Source organism: Liolophura sinensis, chromosome 8 (genome assembly GCF_032854445.1).
Source record: "Liolophura sinensis isolate JHLJ2023 chromosome 8, CUHK_Ljap_v2, whole genome shotgun sequence".
Lineage (NCBI taxonomy): Eukaryota > Metazoa > Mollusca > Polyplacophora > Chitonida > Chitonidae > Liolophura > Liolophura sinensis.
The window spans coordinates 34,430,004-34,455,272 of record NC_088302.1 but is presented as its reverse complement, the minus strand read 5'-3'; the positions used below and the strand labels follow the sequence as shown (position 1 = coordinate 34,455,272).

General features: G+C 39.9%; 1 pseudogene; it reads left to right on the top strand.

Annotated features, from left to right (window-relative positions):
• The first annotated feature begins 606 nt into the window (after window positions 1-606).
• On the top strand, window positions 607-24,268 carry LOC135473450 (collagen alpha-4(VI) chain-like; annotated as a pseudogene).
• Window positions 24,269-25,269: the final 1,001 nt, after the last annotated feature.

Sequence of the window (25,269 nt, the reverse complement as noted above, 5' to 3'; positions counted from 1 at the left end):
TAGGTGAACATAGCCTACGCTGGTAGAAAAGATTGTAAATGTCGAAACTTATCACCACCAGGGAACGTTCTCGAACACATTTATAATATATTTAATTCAAAACGGAACCGTAAAGTCTGTAAGCTGATAATACAATAACTTCATTGTCTTTTCTGTACGCATTCGCACCTTATTTCTGATGTGAGCCTCGCTGCATTCACTGCACGGCGTGACTGTTATGCTTCTAAATTTAGAGCTCTTTGAAGAGAGCGTTTCCTGATTGCATACGATAGTCGGAAATAAAAACGTGGGAGAGTCGGCCTTGTGCGTCTGGAGCTACTTCCCAATAGCATGTCAATCTGTAGAGTAAGGTGTACACTGTGTACGACATAAGCCTAAGGGTAGGTAAGTTATTGGGGGTGGCGTTTCCGGATACGTATATGGACATTCTGGTTATAAACGGAAAATGTGCAACTGCCCTGACCCGGAAGATGAAGGTGTATTCCCACGAAAAACTAGAAATATCTACTATGATTTCTTTGAAACCAAATTTGCATGAGCCGGGAAGTATAGATGTATAAAAGCTGGTATGTTACAGCCATCTGATATTCAGGATTGAACTGAGCACACAGAGGGACAAAAGCAACTGATCGACGACATCCAAAGCAGAGGAAATGGCGCGCTTGACACGAATTTTCCTGCTGTTGGTAAGCGCTTTTAATACTCAGTGAAGGAGAAAAGCAACACTTTAATACGTGGTCTTCTCCCGTTTCAAATCAATGTTTTGCTCGGAGGGAGAGGAATCCGAAGCCCGTATAGTTCTATATCCAATTGATTTAAAAGGCCGTATATAGTTATTCCGATATATTAGCCGGATATCAGTAAAACCCATAGACTATATCATGAAAATCTTTCCAATAAATGAACTTATTTCTTTCTTTTTGTTTAACAGATTGTTATGTCCGCTTCAAGCTGTAAACCAGGTAAGTACTTCTGATATGTTCTATAATCTTGACACTGAATGAGCCAAAATATCCTACAAAGTACGGAAAGTAGACTACGGATATACTGAATATTGGGTTGTGAAATACTAGATGGTCAGGCATTCTTTAACCCCTTAAGATCTCATTTCTAAATCTTTGTAAATCAATTTTTCGTAACTTTTCTCCGAAATAACATGGTCTTCTGGCGCTATGACGTATACAACGTCTTTTGCGATAAAGTTGCAGAAATATGACCTTCAAGCATCTGTAAGCATAGCCCAAAGTGTGTAAATTAAAAGATCGAGAATTTTATTAATAGGCCATATGTATGTTGCATATCACAGCAGGGCGTTTGTGTGGAGAAAAGCCTGCTGATGTCGTGTTTATATTGGACGCATCTACTAGCATCTGGGAACCTAACTTCCATAAACAGCTGAACTTCGTCAGCAACGTCATTGACGTTTTCGATGTCGGTCCCAACATTCAGCAAACACAGGTCGGCGTTATGACGTTCAGCGACTACTCAGCAATACAGTTTCACCTCGGCGATCATATGGAGAAAGAGTCGGCAAAAGAAGATGTGAAATCAGCGACCTATCTGACTGGAGTAACAAACACATCTGACGCTCTGAGGACCGCCAGGGTGAAGATGTTTTCGGCTGATCACAGCCCTCGTCAAGGCATTGTTAGAATCGCCGTTGTTATCACAGATGGACAGTCACAAGATACTTATGCTACGAAAACAGAGGCCATGGCTTTGAAGTCTGCCGGTATCCAGGTGTTTGCCGTTGGTGTGGGGTTTGGTATTGATGAACGAGAACTGGAGGTGATTGCAAGTTCTCCATCCACGGAGTTTGTTTTTACTGTGGACGATTACGAGGCCTTAGATTCGATCGAAGACAAACTGGCTATTAGAACCTGTGAAGGTAAGTGGATGGAATCGCTTTTTGTGTACAGACTTACAGTGATATGCATTCAAGACATCTAGGATGACTTGTTTAGTCAGTGAATTGTGACAGTGTATCTTCAATTAACAGTAAGTCTTACAAGAACATAAAAAGACGCAGAAAAGTCTTCTGTATTGCTCTAGACAGTTTACAAAAGCGAGCTTAAATATAGGAAGTGATTAAGGATCAATCAAAACAACCTCTGTGGATGCTGTCTTCATGTAACTTCTTTGCCCTTATGTATAAGTATAGCACTTTTTAAGTGTGGTCATAAAATATGAAGTTATTCATGCAGTATTGTTAACAAAAATATTTTGCAACCTTGTAGTAACCGAACAGATGACTTCACCGACTACAGCAGCCAGTACTAGCCAGGCTACCACTACAACTGTCGCCAGTACTACTAAATCTACCACAACAACTATCGCCAGTACCACCACAGCTACCCGCACAGCAACCATTACTGACCAGCCTACCACTACAGGTCATGACAGTATCACCAACACCAGGCCAACAGCGAAGATTTCCACAGAGCCACAGGGAATCTTGGGAGATGAGGAGGACTTGTCTGTTAAGCAATACAACTTGACAAAGGGTAGGATACTATATATAATTACTGCGATGAATCACGTAAATACATAAAAACCATCCAGAAGTTCTTTCACCTGGAGCTGTGCAGTAGAAAAAGAGAAATCTTTACATACTTATTTTCTACTTTCAGTCTGCCAAGGAAAGCCAGCAGAAGTGTTTTTCCTTCTTGACTCTTCTAGCAGCATTCTCCTGGAGGACTTTGAGAAACAGACGAGCTTTGTCCAGAATGTGGTCAACATCTTTGACATCGGACCAAAGAAAACGCGTGTTGGAGCCTCTACCTTCAGTCATTCTGTATATCCAGTTTTTGACTTGGACAGCTATGTGTCGAAACTTGATTTATTAAACGCTATCAAAAACATACCTTACCTAGGTGGTGGAACAAGCACAGGAGAGGCTATACGTGACATGCGCACAAGAGCAATGGCACCGGAAGTTATTCGACGTGATGCAGCTCATATTGGTATAGTACTGACGGATGGACAATCGCGTGACCCTAAACTGACAGTCGAACAAGCCAAGCTGGCCAAAAATCAGGGGATTTATCTGTTTGCCATTGGTATCGGAGAAGATGTAGACATGCAAGAATTGGCTGACATGGCCAGTGAGCCTTCCAAGAGATTTGTCTTCCATGTCAACAACTACGACGCTTTAGAGTCCATCAAAGAAATTTTGGCCATTCGAACTTGTGAAGGTATGTATTGTTAAGCAAATAAAGCCTGTTTCAAAGATTACACAGCAATAAGAAAGTTGGAGACTATAGTGAACTTTTTCACTTTTAGTTGGATGTCAGTGTTATAGGCAGAAACAAAAATGTCAAGTTCTGTTTTATAGAATTGGGTGATACGAAAATGGTAAGACTTCCAATCATAGACTGGCCTCCTTGCATGTCAATTTGTCACCGGTTAAATTTTTTCTTTTGTAGTACATCCGTCTGACGAGAAGAAACGCACCGGTGTGTGCCCAGAAGAGCCCACTGATGTGATGTTTGTGTACGATTCGGGGAAAATGGGCACCCAGAAAGCTGCCAGCATTTTACCTCTTATAGACAATGTTGTAAGTCGACTTCCTATGTCAGAAACGGCGTTTCAATTTGGACTTCTGGCAAACACCTGTCCATCTGATAATCTCCGAGTTCCTGTGACATCAGACAGGAAAACTTTAAACACGGCGACACAGGGAACAGTAAGTCGGGACTTGTCTTCTTTACTCCAAGAACTGAGGATGGGTGCGTTTCCGCCAGAAAATGGGGGTCGTACAAACGTGCGCCAGATGGCACTGGTGTTATTAGACAGTGAGCTTGAAGACCATGATGGAATCATTAATCAGGCAAAGAGGAGCAAGTCTCGAGGTATTGAGATTTTGGTTGTTGGAATTGGTGATGATGTCAGTTTACGTGACGTCAGAGCTCTCGTCAGCGGACCACTTTCAAGTCATTATGTACACGTACCAAGTTACAAAGAATTATTATCCTTTAGCGATGACATTCAAAGTATGTTGTGCGATGATGATCAATTTGTTTTAGAGGATGGCCCTGTGTACTAGATCTGAATTGATATTTTTCAGTATTTTTATGCATTATAAGGCCACATTGGTAGTTCTCGAGGCGGCTTATCTGCATACAGCAGTGTCTCTCTCCGTCCTCCTGTAGGGTATAGACAGAAGAAATCTTCATTGATCTCATATTTCTCAGTTTTAAATGTGTAAAATTGTGAAAGATAATTAAATGTTTTAGATTATAAGTAATGTCCGCGCTTATTCGATGAAGACTTTTAAACTGCTGAGATGTCCGTCCGATCACGACATAGAGGCCCTTAGCAGACAAAATTATCACTGGGAGGCACTTCGGCGGTGAGGTCACAACCGAGAGGCCCTTCCCCAATTTTTTTCCCAGTTTTCACAGGGAATGGCCATGGATTATTTGAATTGCTGGAGAAGGGCTGTGATTTACTAGAAACAACCCAATTACCATATCCATTAACATAACAACTGGTTTATCAGCAAGAACTTCTTGAAAATACTCAAATTCCAGTGAGATATATAAATACATAGATACATAAGTACATACATAAACTCCTATTATAGAAAGAAATGACGTCGGTGACAGAAGCCAGTAATATGAAACAACTAGAAAATGGTATAACGGCGGTTGGGAATATGAATTTGTCCTAGTCTTCTTCATTTCCCTAAAATGTATAAGCGTTCGGCAAAATTTTATAAATACATTAATATATTTTTTACTAACTTTTACTAACGACGGTGTGACTTTCTAAAAATTACTATGTGAGTTTTTTGATGTTTTTGTGCGATTCGAGGAAATGGGAGCTCGGGAAAACAGTCGTCATTTTGCCTCTGATAGGAGATATTGTAGGAATACTTTCAGCGGTGTTAAAATTTTACCTATAACAGGCTTCTGTTAAAACTTTTCATCTTACGATCCCAGGTTCGGGCGTTTGCTTAAATGCCTCTTTTGCTTCCTTTTGCAGAAGCTTGATTGTTACTTGTGAATAATTTTTATTTCTTTATAAAAACATAAACATTTCATTGTATTACTTTGTAGAATATCTAATTTATTGTGACGCTTTTACCATCTGTATGCTGTTTTTAACCATATTTGTATTTTCATATTTGAGTTTTGGGACCTATTAAAACCTATTGTATAAAAGCCTATTTTTCAAATCCAAAATAACAATTGGTTAATTGCCTTATTACTATGCTTGCGGGGTGAGTAACTGATGATCTTCACACGTCAGTGGTAAATGGGAGCCTCTAATTGGCAGTAATTCATTTATTTATTGATTTGATTGGTGTTTTACGCCGTACTCAAGAATATTTCACTGATAAGAAGGATTGTGGTGGGAGGAAATCTATTAGAGAACGGAGAAACCTACGACCATCCTCGCGTTGAAGGCAGACTTTCCCACCTACGACCGGATAATTGGCGGTAATACAGTACTGTATATTTTAGGAGTATAACTGACGGCCACTGTGATATAGTACAATATATTTTACGAGTAACTATTACAAGGCATGGTGCAGTATGTTTTGCCGGTTACTATGTATGTGTGTATGCTTGAGATTTAACGTCGTACATGGCAATTTTTCACTCATATAACGACGAGGAATCATTAGGTGTGTATATATATACTGTCTTCTTGAGGTACGGCAAATCCATGCCGCCGAAGTGCTGCCGCTGCTGCAGTATTATGCCCAAGACACCAGACGTGACACCCCGCCAACTCACATTATACTGACACTGGGCCAATCAGTTCTGATTCCTTGCTCTAACCTATCAGTGCTGAGCGCCAAGCAAGAACTGTCATTTTTAAAGTCTTTGGTATGACCCGACTCCCGACTTTACGAGTGACTGACGGCCTCTATATGTATATGTAGGCTACACGAGAGTGGTACAGTACAATATGTTTGACATAACTGACTGCAAACTACACGACAGTAAATCAGAAGAATACGACAAGGTACATTTACATTCTATGATTTTTTTGGTCATGATGAGAGTACCATACAGCAGTAACATGAGGCAACGTGAGTTATTTGTTATTGTGAGTGTGCACGCGACAGTCACATGAACGTAGGACTGTATGACGTGATAGTGCGCACTACATTTATATAGGTCATCATGAGTAATGAGTCAATGTGTGCCTGCACACAGCTGTGACACATCATGTCATAAGACATGACTAAATGTGAGCGTGCACACGGCAGTTATATAAGCCCCTATGGCAATTTGAGTTTTTAAGAACGCGCACTCGGAGTGTATATATTAGAACATGTATTATGAATTAAAATAAACCTGCACGCGACACTTCCTTAGCACAACATGAGTTATGAGTTATTCTGGACGCGCACAATCACAAATATATAAATGTATGACTTGGGTTTTTCACCATACTTAAAAATGTATGTGTCTACTTGTGGAAGGGCGAATCCATGCTGCTGAATGTTGCTGAATGCTGCTGAACACCGAATCGGTCTATAGTTATACAGGAAAACATTACTGATTTGCCAGTATCGTCACAAAGCTGTAACAAGACATGGAAACGAGCCGTGGACGAGTAGTTAAGGTGCATACCTTTTAATTACTATAACACACGGAGTGCATGTTCGAGCCCTGTTTTGTAAAGGAATTCCTTCGCTCCCACTATTCGTGGAGCCTTGATGACATTAAGCGGTCGACAACGCTCGTGTGGCCATTTGCGCCGTGTGTAACGTTCTCTGGAGTGAACTTGACCAATATGGTGAGCATTGGGGAAAGTTCGTCAGTAATTTGTCGAAGGTCAGTTCGGTTTCTTTCACATGTAAAACTGAACGCCGCCGTGCATGAATCCATTGCATCATTCAATCCAATGTAAATCCACAGAATAACAGGCAGATACCAAACACAATTAATTCTAAAATGTTACCAGACTAATGCTATACCTAAAATGATCGTCGACCTGTTGTTTGCACAAGCAACTAACATCACACGGGTCTTGCACTCTATACGCACTTTCACATATTTTCGTCTATCCTGTACCTAAACAATGCAGACCATGGTAGGATGTTTTGGGTGTCTGGCAGGCCAGTCGACGAGAGTAAGCACTCGAGGCTTTAACCACTGTGAATTCTGTAAACGTTGCTGTAGACACACAATGGATTTATAGTAGAAATGAAACAAGTTTAGAAATACCTAATAACAGTTATAGATGAGCGTGATATGTTTTCAGTTGAACTTACATTATAGTCTATTTCTTTTAGCGAGTCGCCTATATTCACCTGTCTGTAAAACCAGATATACTCCCTACCAAAGTAGGTTACTGTGAATTCAGTAAACGTTGCTGTAGACACACAATGGATTTATAGTAGAAATGAAACAAGTTTAGAAATACCTAATAACAGTTATAGATGGGCGTCATTTTCAGTTTACGTGAACTTACATTATAGGCTATTTCGTTTAGCGAATCGCCTATATTCACCTGTCTTTACAATCAGTCATACTCCCTACCAAAGTTGCCCTTAGTCAGCGACACGTAACAACACAAGCTCTATACACTGATATGTTGAATTTCCACATTATTACAAAGAAAAAGTAGTTTGAATACTTTTTCTAATTCATAATGTTAAACTCAAAGAGTTTAGTTTCGACGCTAAAACCCATTGTCCCTTATAACGTCACAATTGTTCAAAAGCAAGTTGGTCAATGAGCGTAGAGAGCAATTTGTTTTACAATGGCGACACCAACCAGCGGTTCAGACAAACTCCATGCAGTAACACAGCATACACTATTGTCTCTGCAAATAGACTACATCGCTTTAATTTCCTAGCACTCATCTCCAAATCTATATTGCCGTGAGATCATATACTACAAGAGATAAAATAAAATTCATGTATTAAGGTTATAATGAACTAAAACGTGTAAACAATATCCAATAAGAGCGTGTCAGTAACAGGGCTTACAGTTAATTCGCTAGCAGTTTAGGTAAATGGTGTCGCCCTCCGTCCAGACATGTTGAACTCTGCTCAATATCCAGCATGCCACTTGTTTTTGAATAATTGTGACGTCACCCGAACCAATGGGTTCTTGTCCTTCAAACCAAGCTCATGTACTTTAGCATCATGAATTAGAAAAAGTGTCCTAACTCCATTTTCCTTGCATGTTTAACTGAGTTACAGAGAGCTCAATATAAGCGACTCGCTAAAAGAAATAGACTATAGTACGGCAGTGGTGACGCACGAATGTAGCTCTGGGTAAGTAAGATATATGAGGACAATCCAAACCCAAATTCCAATTAAACAAAGGAGATTTGCGGTAGGAAGAACAAAGATATGGTGTAAAACATGAAATAGATGTTTCTTAGTAAGGCTGTTGTTTGGTTGTATACACATAAATGTTGATCTCACTGAAATGTTGAACATAGTGACATAAATTCAGCCATTTCTGTACTTCTGGAGTATTTTTAATAAACGTTCTGTGAACACTTGAACACTCGCCACTCAAATGCATTGACAAAGTAGAAACTGGTGACTACTTTTGTAGTTCTCTTTAACACTTACATTTTTTGCCTTATTCGCATGCGTCTTTCTTGGAATTGGTGTTCTTGTCTATGATTTTGGAAAGTCTGGGCCCGCTTTCATATAACACATTTAGCTAAGTAAGCCCTTAGTACCATGGCAATTTCACTAGTTGCCGATGCCAAGTTATTCACATCTTGCAAACACGATTTGAACTGCCATTAAACAGGTTGGAATCAGACGCATGTCAACTTAATAGGCCTAAAAGTCTACACCAAATACAATTGCCCTTCTACAATGGTTCGACCGTTTGCCTTCAGACGTATTCTACCATATACACAACCATTCAAACCATAATTGGAGATTGGAGACAATTGGAGATTATGCGACGTGTCATTTGAATATTTTTCAGCTAAAAATAACTCTATAAATGTTTATTCAGCTCTGGCTGTAGGCATCGTCGATATCTTTATTTTGTGGCAAAAATGAATATTAACTTTTCATTTGTTAGCATCACTTTTTGTGGGTAAATACTTTGAAGAATGCCTGGTAGAATTTATCAAGGTCCTAAATTTAGACGTCTGTGAAGGGGGCGTTTCCTGAACTCTGAGTGTAGTCGGAAAAACGAAGCTTGGGAGAGACGGCCATGTGCGTCTTCAGCCACTTCCCACGATCTGCCGCTCTTATGGTGTGAAGTGCTTAAGCCCAATAAGGATAGTCACATGACGAGGGCGTGTTTTCTATATCCTTGTATGGATATTCTGGCCATATATAGAGAGTGTACCGGTGGCCTAACCACCAAAGTGTCGTTTTTTTCCCCCACGGACGGGAGAGGTAGGAATGTGTGGTATCAATCCTGCTTCCGAATATCAGCACAATCCGGAAATCTGATCGCGTATAAATTCTTGCCCGAGGCGCAGGACAGATATTCTTTGCACACCAAGCAAACTCAGCAGATCAAAGACAGAGAAAATGGGACGACTGATTCTGAGCTTTATAATGTTGGTAAGTTCGCATACTTATTTTGCCATTCTAAATAACCCATGGAAATTTGGATATAAAGATGCCTTTTTTCTGAGACAAATCCCAGTTGTTAAAGTAACTTTTAAGGTCATTGGCGACGTATTACAACATTGTCCTCTTGTTACGCTTCTATTACAGACACTTTTTAATAATGCCTCTGTTAAAATCTAAACGTAGACAGTGCCTAACTATAATGTCCTTTCTGGTTTTACAGGTCATGCTGACCGTGGCGAACAGTAAGCCAGGTATGTTATTAAGATAAATTACATACCCTGCTTGTTATTGTCTGTGCTTCAGTGTTGTTGTTGTTGTGTAGCATGCACTCACTCACCACACGTTCTAACCAACAACAATGTCCATCGCTCCACTGTTTTAAACATTTAAACCATGTATCAAAATGTTGGCAGCTAATATGCATACGTTGCCATGGTACTAAGGTATTTATCAAAGCAGATATTTGTATTTTTATCAAAAAATACTTATCAAAGCAGGTATTTTTATTTTCACGTCATATCTTGGACAAAAAATGTAAGCCTTTTTAGGTCCATCGAGGCACACGCTCAAGAAACTCTGTCGGCGTGGAGCCACCAATTATCTCACCAGGCTATATTCGACACAAAATGAAATGCTTCATGAATTGTTATTGATTTGACATTTTCAAGATTTTCACACCAGAAGCAAATCGATTTGTTTGTACCCCTTCTGTTACCTTGTACATATAAAATGCAGGAAAGCCGTTTTCTATGCATAATGAATGTTCTTTTGTATTTGTTTAGCGTCTAAAAAAATAGAGAAAAGAATGATACATGAGTTAACACATCAAGTCTACCTTGTATATTACAGCTGGTAATTTGTGTGGAGGAAAGGCTGCTGATGTCGTGTTTATATTGGACGCATCCAGTAGCATCTGGGAACCTAACTTCCATAAACAGTTGGACTTCGTCAGCAACGTCATTGACGTTTTCGATGTCGGTCCCAGGGTTCAGCAAACACAGGTCGGCGTTGTGACGTTCAGCGACTACTCAGCAATACAGTTTCACCTCGGCGATCATATGGAGAAAGAGTCGGCAAAAGAAGATGTGAAATCAGTGGCCTATCTGACTGGAGGGACAAACACGTCTGATGCTCTGAGAACAGCCCGGGTGAAGATGTTCTCCTCGGATCACAGTCCTCGTCAAGACATTGTTAGAATCGCCGTTGTTATAACAGATGGACAGTCAGAAGATACTATCGCTACTTACAATGAGGCCATGGCTTTGAAGTCTGCCGGTATCCAGGTGTTTGCCGTCGGTGTGGGGTTCGGGATTGATGAAAGAGAACTGGAGGTGATTGCAAGTTCTCCATCCACGGAGTTTGTTTTTACAGTGGACGATTACGAGGCCTTGAACTCGATCAAAGACAAACTGGCCATCAGAACATGTGAAGGTAAGTGTATTTCAGTGACATCATTTCTATGGAGAGGATTGGAGCCGACCTGAACAGTGGGATGGTTCTAAGCATATGAACGTGTACAGAGGACTGTAAAGATACGGCCTACGGCAATACACGCATTGAACGCTTAGATTAAACACTGAAGTGTTAAAGACTTCTATCGTGCAAGGTGTTGGCCTAAATGTCCATAGTTCTTGATTGTTCTCGAAATGCGAAGAAAGGTTTTCTACAATACGTCCCTAACAATTTTGACCCTGGATCCTAAGTCTCCCATATACAGCCCAGATTTATTTGGGCATAGACTTGTAACGTTTGGATTGTTAGCATCAGATCAAAGTACTTTCTGTAGCGGCTACTTTTATATAAATTTCATGCGCGTTTTCTTAAAGTCCTTTGCAATCTGAGCTCTATACCTATATCTCAATATTTACATTCTGAATGATATTTTGGCTGTAAAATATATCCCTCACTTTTCAGTCACTAGAAAGATGACTACACCAACAACAACCTCCGAGCCTACTACAACGACCGAGCCTACTACAACCACCGAACCTGCTACAACCACAGAGTCTACTACGACCACCGAACCTGCTACAATAACCCAACGCAGTACAACCACCGAGCCCACTACTACCGCCCAGCCCGCTACAACCACCGAACGCACTACAACCACCGAACGCACTACAACCACCAAGCCTACTACAACCATCAAGCCTACTACAACCACTCAACCCAATCCGCACGGAATATTAGGTGATCAACCAGGCCATCAAGACCCTAGTAAAGGTACGTTTATTTCAGATTACCATACACCTTTGTATCAGTGGCTAAAGGCAATAAACCAAATGCTACTTTAGTTGGTAACTAATTTTAATTTGTAATTGGCCATTTCAAGAAAGATATTCAAAAGTCATAAACCAATGTTAGACTTATCTGGATATATAAATTGTCATAATGATATCATGGACATATGACTTTAATCTTTAATTTTCTTATTTTCTACTTTCAGTCTGCCAGGAAAGCCAGCCGAGGTGTTTTTCCTTCTTGACTCTTCTAGCAGCATTCTCCTGGAGGATTTTGAGAAACAGACGAGCTTTGTCCAGAATGTGGTCAACATCTTTGACATCGGACCAAAGAAAACGCGTGTTGGAGCCTCTACCTTTAGTCATTCTGTATATCCAGTTTTTGACTTGGACAGCTATGTGTCGAAACTTGATTTATTAAACGCTATCAAAAACATACCTTACCTAGGTGGTGGAACAAGCACAGGAGAGGCTATACGTGATATGCGCACAAGAGCAATGGCACCGGAAGTTATTCGACAGGAAATTGCTCATATTGCTATTATCTTGACGGTATGGACAATCGCGTGACCCTGAACTGACAGTCGAACAAGCCAAGTTGGCCAAAAAGCAAGGAATTTATCTGTTTGCCATCGGTATCGGAGAAGATGTAGATATGCAGGAATTGAATGACATGGCCAGTGAGCCTTCCAAGAGATTTGTCTTCCATGTCAGCAATTACGACGCCTTGGAGTCCATCAAAGAAATTCTGGCCATTCGAGCTTGTGAAGGTATGTATTGTCAGGTTATAAAATGGGATTATCTCCTACACTTCTCTTTGCTGCGATGAGCAGCTTTATTTGATGAAGTCATTGTTATTGTTGTTAGTTTTGTCCTTTATCCTGTAATGTTTGTCTGAAATGCGCACTTTTTGAACGCATATCGGTGAATTATATTTTTCTACAAATTTCATCTCGATTGGAATTGATGCGTATTGCACCAACGCTACAGATATTCACAATTCCGGGGAAAAGCGTTTTTAATGTTACCAGAATACGGTTTGAAGACGTTTCCTTACAGTTAGAAATAGATATACTTATATTTGTTTAAGTGGTAAATTTGTACACATTCAATATTTACAGTTCAACCGTCTGACGAGAAGAAACGCATTGGAATGTGCCCAGAAGAGCCCACTGATGTGATGTTTGTGTACGATTCGGGGAAAATGGGAGCACAGAAAACAGCCGCCATCTTACCTCTTATAGACAATGTTGTAAGTCGGCTTCCTATGTCGGAAGCGGCGTTTAAGTTTGGGCTTCTTGCAAACACGTGTCCATCTGACATTCTCCGTGTTCCTGTGACATCAGACAGGAAAACCTTAAGCACGGTGACAGAGGGAACAGAAAGACGGGACTTGTCTTCTTTATTGCAAGAACTGAGGATGGGTGCGTTTTCATCAGAAAATGGGGGTCGTACAGACGCTCGCCAGGTGGCGCTAGTGTTTTTAGACGGTGAGCTTGAAAACTTGGACAAAATTATTACTCAGGCAAAGAGAACAAAATCACGAGGAATTGAGGTTTTCGTCGTGGGTATTGGCGGTGACGTGAGTCTACGTGACGTCAGAGCTCTCGTGAGCGGGCCACTCTCAAGCCATTATATCCACTCGCCAAGCTATGAACAGCTATTATTCTACAGTGGAAAAGTCCAAAATATGTTGTGTGAAGATTTGTCGTAGAAAATAGGCGAGTGCATTCTACTTGAGATGACCTTAGTTATACATGTAGATTGATTCTGCTGTATATCAAAGCAGATGTACTGGTCGAAGGCCTTCTCTGTACTAGATTTTCGGTGATCTCTTTATATTTATATGAGTGTAGGTTGTATTTATTTATAGGCGAGAACGCAAGTTTAATGTAATGGGTTTGTTGATAGTGAGAGATCAGGTGTGTATCTGTTTATAGCTGTATGTTTGACTGTTTCTTTTTGTTCAATGTGATGTTTTTAAGTAAAACGATGTTGGTCGGTTTTGATCCCCACGTTTACACTCGTTTGAAAGTTTGAAATTTATTCCTTTGTGTTATGCCTATAAAAGCACGCGAGATGAATATATTTACATAATATTTTAAATCGTTAAACAGCTCCCTTATGGCAAGGAATGATGTTTATTGTGTTTATTATACTGGTAGCGTATGATTGAATGTATATAATAAAGTGAATTGGAATAATCTAACGGTTTTGTTTGATTTTTCTCCTCTCTAATGAACCACAGTGGCTTATGGGATTGATAACTATAAGCATAACTACCGTGTCGTGGGATTCCCATGGGCTGTGCTCCCCTTTTTCTCACATCATAATTCTGGCCGCTGTCGCAGAGGTGATGTGTTTAGAGTGGTTAAGACATTCAACAAGATACGAGTACGAACTGTGCGTGTGAACCAGACCAACTCGTTACGATGGATAACTTTTAAGCTACTCCAAGAGTTGTGTCTTCCAATAAATTAGACCAATACTGTAATTTCATGAAGTCACTGGTGATACATATTAAGAATGATGCACAACATAAGGCTGTTTACATGTTTACAGCATGGGCTGAGCTGGAAATCTGCAGCACGAACGCTGCATCGTTATCGCACAGAGTCATATGCATAAAATACATGGAGTTGAAAGATTTTCTCGGCTTAACTGCCACAATTTGCTAGTAAAATTCGATACTTACGATAGACTAATGCTTCATTAGTACGTCGTTTTTCACTCTTATTTCACACCTAAACACATGAAACCGCCAAATATTGACTCGTAAATGTATTACGTATTAAATATCGTTCAACTCGTAAAAACGAGCAGAAGGTACGACCTAGATTTGCCTGACATCATACACAGATAACGATGACGTCACTCGTTACTCACAGGTCGTTCACCAGTATCTTATCCTCTCTATTCCTGAGTACGGCGTAAAACTTAACGAGGTAAATAAATAAATATAGAAATGACGACAACAAAATGACGTCTCCCTTGACATGCCACGTCCACATTTTACAGTAAGGTGGAATATACAGCGTAAAAAAACAATTCAACAGAATTAGATTTATGATTAGAATTATGCTTTTGGGGTGGGATGGTTGTAAAATATTGCAAAAATAATTTGTCAGTTGTTTTTTATCTAAGCACAAATTTTGCAATATTAAATGCACAGTGATATGCACAGGTAACAAAATACCGTATATGCATTCATTTGATTGGTGTTTGACAAGAATTTCTAATTCAGGGGACAGGAATTATGTCTTGTGAGTGTAAGTCGACCTGCATACGGTACAATAATATAACTCCCCATGTGTTGTGACCAGCAGCTGGTCTGCATACTGTACACTGGTAAAGCTCACTACGTCATGTGATGTAGTGTATACTGGTAAAACTCAGCCTATGCTTTAATAGAAGACCACTTGTAAGTATTTATTATGCGTGTTTGTGGGAAGCATTAGAAACCCCCGACTTCAGACCGCAACCGAATTTGGTAATTCATTAGTCAGGGGTTTGCGTCGTACTTTCTTCCGTCAGTCACTCTGGATACACTAATACACTACAGCTGTAATGAAATCTCACCATGGAATGTGAACAGATGAACACCCAGTTGGATCTAGGCATCAAAATAGGCGTTAGCATACAAAACGCAAACCACAATGGACGTTCCAGGTCAATTCTTGCATGCCAGACCAATTTCCAGATCAACGTTCAACACAAACCACCAGAAAACTAAGAAAATATAAGAAGTACGAAATTATAGGACGGATACGTGTAAAAAGTAGCAGTCAACTGTTTATTAATAACGATAGTTCCGACCAAATAATAATTTGGTCCTTCACACGACGTCTTTCCTGCATTATACTGTATGAATTTATTTCATTTATTTGGTGTTTTACGTTGTGCTAAATAATATTTCGGTTATACAGGTGTGGAAATGAGTGGCGCTTATTTGGTTAAGACTTTTGTCTGGAACTGTTGAGATGTCCATCTTCTATGAGGTCACGACGCAGAGGACTTTAACAGACAAAATTATCACTGGGAGACAATTTGGCGGTGAGGTCACAACCGAGAGGCCCTTCCCCATTTTTTTTTGTTTTCACAGGGAATGGCCATGGATTATTGGAATTGCTGGAGAAAGCTGTGATTTACTGGAAAAAAACCCAATTACCATTTCCATTAACCTAACAACTGCTTTATCCGCCAACAATTCTTGAAAATACTCCACTTCCATTGCAATACATAAATACATAGATACATAGGTACATATATAAACCCCTAATATAGAAAGAAATGACGTCGGTGACAGAAGCCAGTAATAGGACACAACTAGAAAATAGTATGACGGCGGCTGGGAATTTGAACTTATCCTAGTCTTGTTCATTTCCCTAAAATGTTTAAGGGTTCTGCAAAATTTTATAAATACATTTTTGTACAGTTTTATAAGCGACAGCTTTCATGACTTTCTAAAAATTGTTAAGTGAGTTCTTTAAAGTTTTTGTGCGATTCGAGGAAATTGGGAGGCTGGAAAAATGGATCGTCATCTTACTTGTGATAGAAAATATTGTAAGATTACCTTCAATGTCGAAAACGGTGTAAAAATTTGACCTATAACAGGCTTCTGTTGTAACTTTTCTTCCTACGATCCCAGATTCAGATGTTTGCATAAATGCCGCTTTTGCTTCCTTTTGAAGAAACTTGATTTTTACTTGTGGATAATTTTTATTTCTTTGGAAGAAAAAATAGTAAACATTTCATTGTATTACTTTGTAGAATATCTATTTTATTGTGATGTTTTAACCAAAAGTGTGTTGTTTTTACCGTAGTTGTATTTTTCATATTTGACTTTTGGGACCTATTAAAACCTATTGTACAAAAGCCTGTTTTTCAAATCCAAAATAACATTTGGTTAATTGTTTAATTACTATGCTTGCGGTGTGAGTATGGTCTCACACGTCAGTGGTAAACGGGAGCCTCTAACTGGCAGTAATTTATTTATTTATTGATTTGATTGGTATTGTACCACAGTACTCAAGAATATTTCACTGATAAGAAGGATTATGGTGGGAGGAACTGGGGAAAACCCACGATCATCGTCGCGTTGAGTGATAGACTTTCTCACCTACAGCCGGATAATGGACAGTAATACAGTACTATATATTTTAGGTGTATAACTGACGGCCACTGTGCCACATGGCGACTACACGACAATGAAATAGTACAATATAAGTTTTACGAGTAATTATTACAAGGCATGGTGCAGTATGCTTTACGAGTAACTATGTATGTAAGTATGCTTGAGATTTAATGTCGTACATTACAATTTTTCACTCATATAACGACGAGGAGAATCATTAGGTGTGTTTTCACAGGGAATGCCATGGAAGATATATATGCTATCTTCTTGAGGCACGGCGAATCCATGCCGCCGAAGTGCTGCCGCTGCTGCAGTATTATGCCCAAGGACACCAGACGTGGACACCCCGCCAACTCACATTATACTGACACCGGGCCATTCAGTTCTGATTCCTTGCTCTAACCTATCAGTGCTGAGCTGCCAAGCAAGAACTATCATTTTAAAGTCTTTGGTATGACCCGACTCCGACTTTACGAGTGACTGACGGCCCCTATATGTATATGTAGGCTCGCACGAGAGTGGTACAGTACAATATGTTTGACATAACTGACTGCAAACTACACGACAGTAAATCAGAGAATACGACAGGTACATTTACATTCTATGATTTTTTTTGGTCAATATGAGAGTACCATACAGCAGTAACATGAGGCAACGTGAGTTATTTGTTATTGTGAGTGTGCACGCGACAGTCACATGCACGTAGGACTGTATGCCGTGTGTGTTAGCGTGATAGTGCGCACTACATTTATGTAGGTCATCATGAGTAATGAGTCAATGTGTGCCTGCACACAGCTGTGACACATCATGTCATAAGACATGAGTAAAATGTGAGCGTGCACACGGCAGTTATATAGGCCCCTATGGCAATTTGAGTTTTTAAGAACGCACATTCGGAGTGTATTATTAGAACATGTATTATGAGTTAAAATAAACCTGCACGCGACACTTCCATAGCACAACATGAGTTATGAGTTATTCTGGACGGGCGCATAATAAAGATATAAACGTATACTTCGGGTTTACATCTTACTTAACAATTTATGTGTCCTTCTTGTGACATGGCGATTAAATGCTGCTAAAATGGAGCATCGATTGAAGTATCATGCCGAAGGCACCAGACCATGATACCCCACCCAGACATATTATACTGACACGGTGCAACTCAGTGAAGGATCAAGCCCAGTCCTAAAAAGGAAATTCCTTCGCTGCCACTGTCCCGTGGAGCCTTGATGACATTAAGCGGTCGACAACGCTCGTGTGGCCGATTTCGCCGGGTGTAACGTTCTGTGGAGAGAATTTGACCAATATGGTGAGCACATGGGAAATTTGGTCAGTAATTTGCCGAAGGTCATTCCGGTTTTTTCACATGTAAAACTGAACACCGTCCTTTAAGATATAATCATTCATTCACTGTAAATCCACAGAATAACTGGCAGATACAAAAAAAGTAACTCTAATATGTTACCAAACTAATGCGATACCTAAAATGATCGTCGACCTGTTGTTTGCACAGACAACTAACATCACAAGAGTCTTGCACTCTATACGCACTTTCACAGATTTTCGTCTATCCTCTACCTAAACAATGCAGACCATGGTATGATGCTTTGGTGTCTGGCAGGCTAGTCGACGAGGCACTCGAGGCTTTAACCACTGTAAACGTTGCTGTGGATTTATAGTGAAAAGAAAATAGTTATAGATGGGCGTCATCCCTTTTCAGTTTACGTGAATGTACATTATAGGCTATTTCTTTTAGGAATCGCCTATATTCAGCTGTCTGTAAAACCAGTTATACTCGCTACCAAAATTCGCTTTAGTCAGCGACACGTACCATTCACAAGCTCTACACACTGATACGTTGAACGTCCACATTAATAACAAGTTTAGAAATACCTAATAACAGTTATAGATGAGCGTCATTTTCAGTTTACGTGAACTTACATTATAGGCTATTTCTTTTAGGGAATCGCCTATATTCAGCTGTCTGTACAATCAGTCATACTCCCTACCAAAGTTGCCCTTAGTCAGCGACACGTAACAACACAAGCTCTATACACTGATATGTTGAATTTCCACATTATACACAGAAAACGCAGTTTGAATACTTTTTCTAATTCATAATGTTAAACTCCAAGAGTTTAGTTTCGACACCAAAAACTCATTGTCCCCTATAACGTCATCATTGTTCAATAGCAAGTTGAATGCTGGTCAGTGAGCGTGGAGAGCAATTTGTTTTACAATGGCTAAACCAACACGAGTTAGAAGAAACTCCATGCAGTAACACAGCATACACTATTGTCTCTGCAAACAGACTACATCGCTTTATTAATTAATAATTCATTTATTAAGGTTATAGTAAACTAATACGAAAAACCAATATCAAATATGGCAATGTCAGTAATATGGCTTACAGTTAAGTCGATAGCGGCTTAGGTAACTGGTGTCGCCCTCCCTCCAGGCATGTTGAACTCTGCTCAATATAAAGCATGCCACTTGTTTTTGAATAAATTGTGACCGTCACCGAACCAATGGGTTCTTGTCGCTGAAACCAAGCTCCTGTACTTTAGCATTATGAATTAGAAAAAGTGTTCTAACTTCATTTTTCTTTGCAAGAATATGAGCTTCCAGTATGTCCACATGTACAATTCTGTTGTTACGTGTCACTGACTAATGGAAAATGTTGGTAGCTATAGTTTAACTGAATTTACAGAGAGCTGATTATAGGCGATTGGATAAGAAATAGACTATTGTACGGCAGTGGTGCAGCACGAAAGTAGCTCTGGGTCAGTAAGATATATGAGGACAACCAAACCCAAACTCCAATTGAACGAAGGAGATATGCAGCAGGAAGTACAAAGATATGGTGTAAAACATGAAATAGATGTTTTCTAGTAAGGCTGTTGTTTGTTTGTATACACATAAAATGTTATGATGTATAATCCAGGATGCTGAACCAAGCCATTCCATTGGTCAAGCGAAACTAAACTCAACTATGAAACAGAGTGACATAAATTCAGCCATTTCTGTACTTCTGGAGTATTTTTAACAAATGTTCTGTGAACACTTGAACACTCGCCACTCAGATGCAATGACAAAGTAAAAACTGGTGACTGCTTCTCTAGTTATCTTTGACGCTAATATTCTTTGCCTTATTCGCATGTGTCTTGTTTGGAATTGGTATTCTTGACTATGACTTTGAAAAGTCAGGACCCGCTTTCATATAACACATTTAGCTCAGAAAACCCCTATATACACAACCATTCAAACCATAATTGGAGATTATGCGATGTGTCATTTGCATATTTTTCAGCTAAAAACAACTCCCAAATGTTTATTCAGCTCTGGATGTCGGCATCGTCGATATTTTTATTTTGTGGTAAAAATGCATATAAACTCTTCATTTGTTAGCATCACTTTTTGAGAGTAAATACTTTGAAGAATGCCTGGTAGAATTTATCAAGGTCCTAAATTTAGACGTCTGTGAAGGGGACGTTTCCTGAACTCTGAGTGTAGTCGGAAATACGAAGCTTGGGAGAGACGGTCATGTGCGTCTTCAGCCACTTCCCACGATCTGCCTCTCTTATGGTGTGAAGTGCGTAATCCCAATAAGGATAGTCACATGACGAGGGCGTGTTTTCTATATCCTTGTATGGATATTCTGGCCATATATAGAGAGTGCACCGGTGGCCTAACCACCAAAGTGTCGTTTTTTTTTCCCACGAACGGGAGAGGTAGGAATGTGTGGTATCAATCCTGCTTCCGAATATCAGCACAATCCGGAAATCTGATCGCGTATAAATTCTTGCCGAGGCGCAGGACAGATATTCTTTGCACACCAAGCAAACTCAGCAGATCAAAGACAGAGAAAATGGGACGACTAATTCTGAGCTTTATAATGTTGTAAGTTCGCATACTTATTTTGCCATTCTATATAACCCATGGAAATTTGGATAAGAAGATGCCTTTTTTCTGAGACAAATCCAGTTGTTAAAGTAACCTTTAAGGTCATTGGCGACGTATTACAACATTGTCCTCGTGTTACGCTTCTATTACAGACACTTTTTAATAATGCCTCTGTTAAAATCTAAACGTAGACAGTGCCTAACTTTAATGTCCTTTCTGCTTTTACAGGTCATGCTGACCGTGGCGAACAGTAAGCCAGGTATGTTATTAAGATAAATTACATACCCTGCTTGTTATTGTCTGTGCTTCAGTGTTGTTGTTGTTGTGTAGCATGCACTCACTCACCACATGTTCTAACCAACAACAATGTCATCGCTCCACATCACAGATATCGAAGAGTTCTGTACAGCACCGAAGACTTTTATACCTTCGTTCTCATTGTTTTAAATATTTAACCATGTATCAAAATGTTGGTCGCTAATATGCATACGTTGCTAATAGAATCTTATCAAAGCAGATATTTGCAATTCACATCATATCTTGGACAAAAAATTTAAGCCTTTTTAGGTCCATTGAGGCACACGCTCAAGAAACTCTGTCGGCGTGGAGCCACAATTATCTCACCAGGCTATATTCGGCACATAATGAAATACTTCATGAATTGTTATTGATTTGACATTTTCAAGTATATGGCAGTATTTTTGCAAAGCATTGCCTTTCATACCAGAAGCAAATGGATTTGTCTGTACCCCGTCTGTTACCTTGTACATATAAAATGCAGGAAAGCCGTTTTCGATGCATATTGAATGTTTTTTGTATCTGTTTAGCGTCTAAAAAAATGGAGAAAGGATAATACACGAATTAACACATCAAGTCTACCTTGTATATTACAGCTGGAAATTTGTGTGGAGGAAAGGCTGCTGATGTCGTGTTTATATTGGACGCATCCAGTAGCATCTGGGAACCTAACTTCCATAAACAGTGGACTTCGTCAGCAACGTCATTGACGTTTTCGATGTCGGTCCCAGGGTTCAGCAAACACAGGTCGGCGTTGTGACGTTCAGCGACTACTCGTCGGTACAGTTTCACCTCGGCGATCATATCGAGAAAGAGTCGGCAAAAGAAGATGTGAAATCAGTGGCCTATCTGACTGGAGAGACAAACACGTCTGATGCTCTGAGAACAGCCCGGGTGAAGATGTTCTCCTCGGATCACAGTCCTCGTCAAGACATTGTTAGAATCGCCGTTGTTATAACAGATGGACAGTCAGAAGATACTATCGCTACTTACAATGAGGCCATGGCTTTGAAGTCTGCCGGTATCCAGGTGTTTGCCGTCGGTGTGGGGTTCGGCATTGATGAAAGAGAACAGAGAACTGGAGGTGATTGCAAGTTCTCCATCCACAGAGTTTGTTTTTACAGTGGACGATTACGAGGCCTTGAACTCGATCAAAGACAAACTGGCCATCAGAACATGTGAAGGTAAGTGTATTTCAGTGACATCATTCTATGGAGAGGAAGGGAGCCGACCTGAACAGTGGGATGGTTCTAAGCATATGAACGTGTACAGAGGACTGTAAAGATACGGCCTACAGCAATACACGCATTGAACGCTTAGATTAAACACTGAAGTGTTAAGGACTTCTATCGTGCAAGGTGTTGGCCTAAATGTCCATAGTTCTTGATTGTTCTCGAAATGCGAAGAAAGGTTTTCTACAATACGTCCCTACCAATTTTGACCCTGGATCCTAAGTCTCTCATATAGAGCCCACATTTATTTGGGCATAGACTTGTAACGTTTGGATTGTTAGCATCAAATCAAAGTACTTTCTGTAGCGGCTACTTTTATATAAATTTCATGCGCGTTTTCTAAAATCCTTTGTAATCTGACCTCTATACCTATATCTCAATATTTACATTCTGATTGATATTTTGGCTGTAAATATATCCCTCACTTTTCAGTCACTAGAAAGATGACTACACCAACAACAACCTCCGAGCCTACTACAACGACCGAGCCTACTACAACCACCGAACCTGCTACAACCACAGAGTCTACTACGACCACCGAACCTGCTACAATAACCCAACGCAGTACAACCACCGAGCCCACTACTACCGCCGAGCCCACTACAACCACCGAACCCACTACAACCACCGAACGCACTACAACCACCAAGCCTACTACAACCATCAAGCCTACTACAACCACTCAACCCAATCCGCACGGAATATTGGGTGATCAACCAGGCCATCAAGACCCTAGTAAAGGTACGTTTAGTTCAGATTACCATATACCTTTGTATCAGTGGCTAAAGGCAATAAACAAAATGCTACTTTAGTTGGTAACTAATTTTAATTTGTAATTGGCCATTTCAAGAAAGATATTCAAAAGTCATAAACCAATGTTAGACTTATCTGGACATATAATTGTCATAATGATAGCATGGATATATGACTTTAATCTTTAATTTTCTTATTTTCTACTTTCAGTCTGCCAAGGAAAGCCAGCAGAGGTGTTTTTCCTTCTTGACTCTTCTAGCAGCATTCTCCTGGAGGACTTTGAGAAACAGACGAGCTTTGTTCAGAATGTGGTCAACATCTTTGACATCGGACCAAAGAAAACGCGTGTTGGAGCCTCTACCTTTAGTCATTCTGTATATCCAGTTTTTGACTTGGACAGCTATGTGTCGAAACTTGATTTATTAAACGCTATCAAAAACATACCTTACCTAGGTGGTGGAACAAGCACAGGAGAGGCTATACGTGACATGCGCACAAGAGCAATGGCACCGGAAGTTATTCGACAGGAAATTGCTCATATTGCTATTGTCTTGACGGATGGACAATCGCGTGACCCTGAACTGACAGTCGAACAAGCCAAGCTGGCCAAAAATCAGGGGATTTATCTGTTTGCCATCGGTATCGGAGAAGATGTAGATATGCAGGAATTGACTGACATCGCCAGTGAGCCTTCCAAGAGATTTGTCTTCCATGTCAGCAATTACGACGCCTTGGAGTCCATCAAAGAAATTTTGGCCATTCGAACTTGTGAAGGTATGTATTGTCAGGTTATAAAATGCGATTATCTCCTACACTTCTCTTTGCTGCGATGAGCAGCTTTATTAGATGACGTCGTTGTATTTGTTGTTAGTTTTGTCCTTATCCTCTAATGTATGTCTGAAATGCGCACTTTTTGAACGCATATCGGTGAATTTTATTTTTCTACAAATTTCATCTCGATGGAATTGATGCGTACTGTAGCATAGCTAGAGATATTCACAATTCCGGAGAAAAGCGTTTTTAATATTACCAGAATACGGTTTGAAGACGTTTCCTTACTGTTAGAAATAAATATGCCTATATTTTACTGTGGTAATTTTTTATACATTCAATATTTACAGTTCAACCTTCTGACGAGAAGAAACGCATTGGAATGTGCCCAAAAGAGCCACTGATGTGATGTTTGTGTACGATTCGGGAAAATGGGAGCACAGAAAACAGCCGCCATCTTACCTCTTATAGACAATGTTGTAAGTCGGCTTCCTATGTCGGGAGCGGCGTTTAAGTTTGGGCTTCTTGCAAACACGTGTCCATCTGACAATCTCCGTGTTCCTGTGACATCAGACAGGAAAACCTTAACCACGGTGACAGAGGGAACAGAAAGACGGGACTTGTCTTCTTTGTTCCAAGAACTGAGGATGGGTGCGTTTTCATCAGAAAATGGGGGTCGTACAGACGCTCGCCAGGTGGCGCTAGTGTTTTTAGACGGTGAGCTTGAAGACCTTGAAAAAATTATTACTCAGGCAAAGAGAACAAAATCACGAGGAATTGAGGTGTTCGTCGTGGGTATTGGCGGTGACGTGAGTCTACGTGACGTCAGATCTCTCGTCAGCGGGCCACTCTCAAGCCATTATATCCACGCGCCAAGCTATGAACAGCTATTATTCTACAGTGGAAAAAGTCCAAATATGTTGTGTGAAGATTAGTCGTAGAAAATAGGCGAGTGCATTCTACTTGAGATGACCTTAGAGTTATACATGTAGATTGGTCCTGCTGTTTATCAAAGCAGATGTACTGGTCGAAGGCCTTCTCTGTACTAGAGTTTAAGATTTTCACTGATCTCTTTATATATATATGAGGTGTAAGTTTTATTTATTTATAGACGAGAACGCAAGTTTAATGTAATGGATTTGTTGATAGTGAGAGAATCAGATGTGTAACTGTTTATAGCTGTATGTTTGACTGTTTCTTTTTGTTCAATGTGATGTTTTAAGTAAAACGATTTTGATCGGTTTTGATCCCATTTTACACCCTAAAGTTTGAAATTTTTTCATTTGTTTTGGGAAAGTATGCCTATAAATGCACGCGAGATGAATATCCCTACATAATATTTTAAATCGTTTAAACAGCTCCCTTATGGCAAGGAATGATGTTTATTGTGTTTATTTTTATGGTAGTATA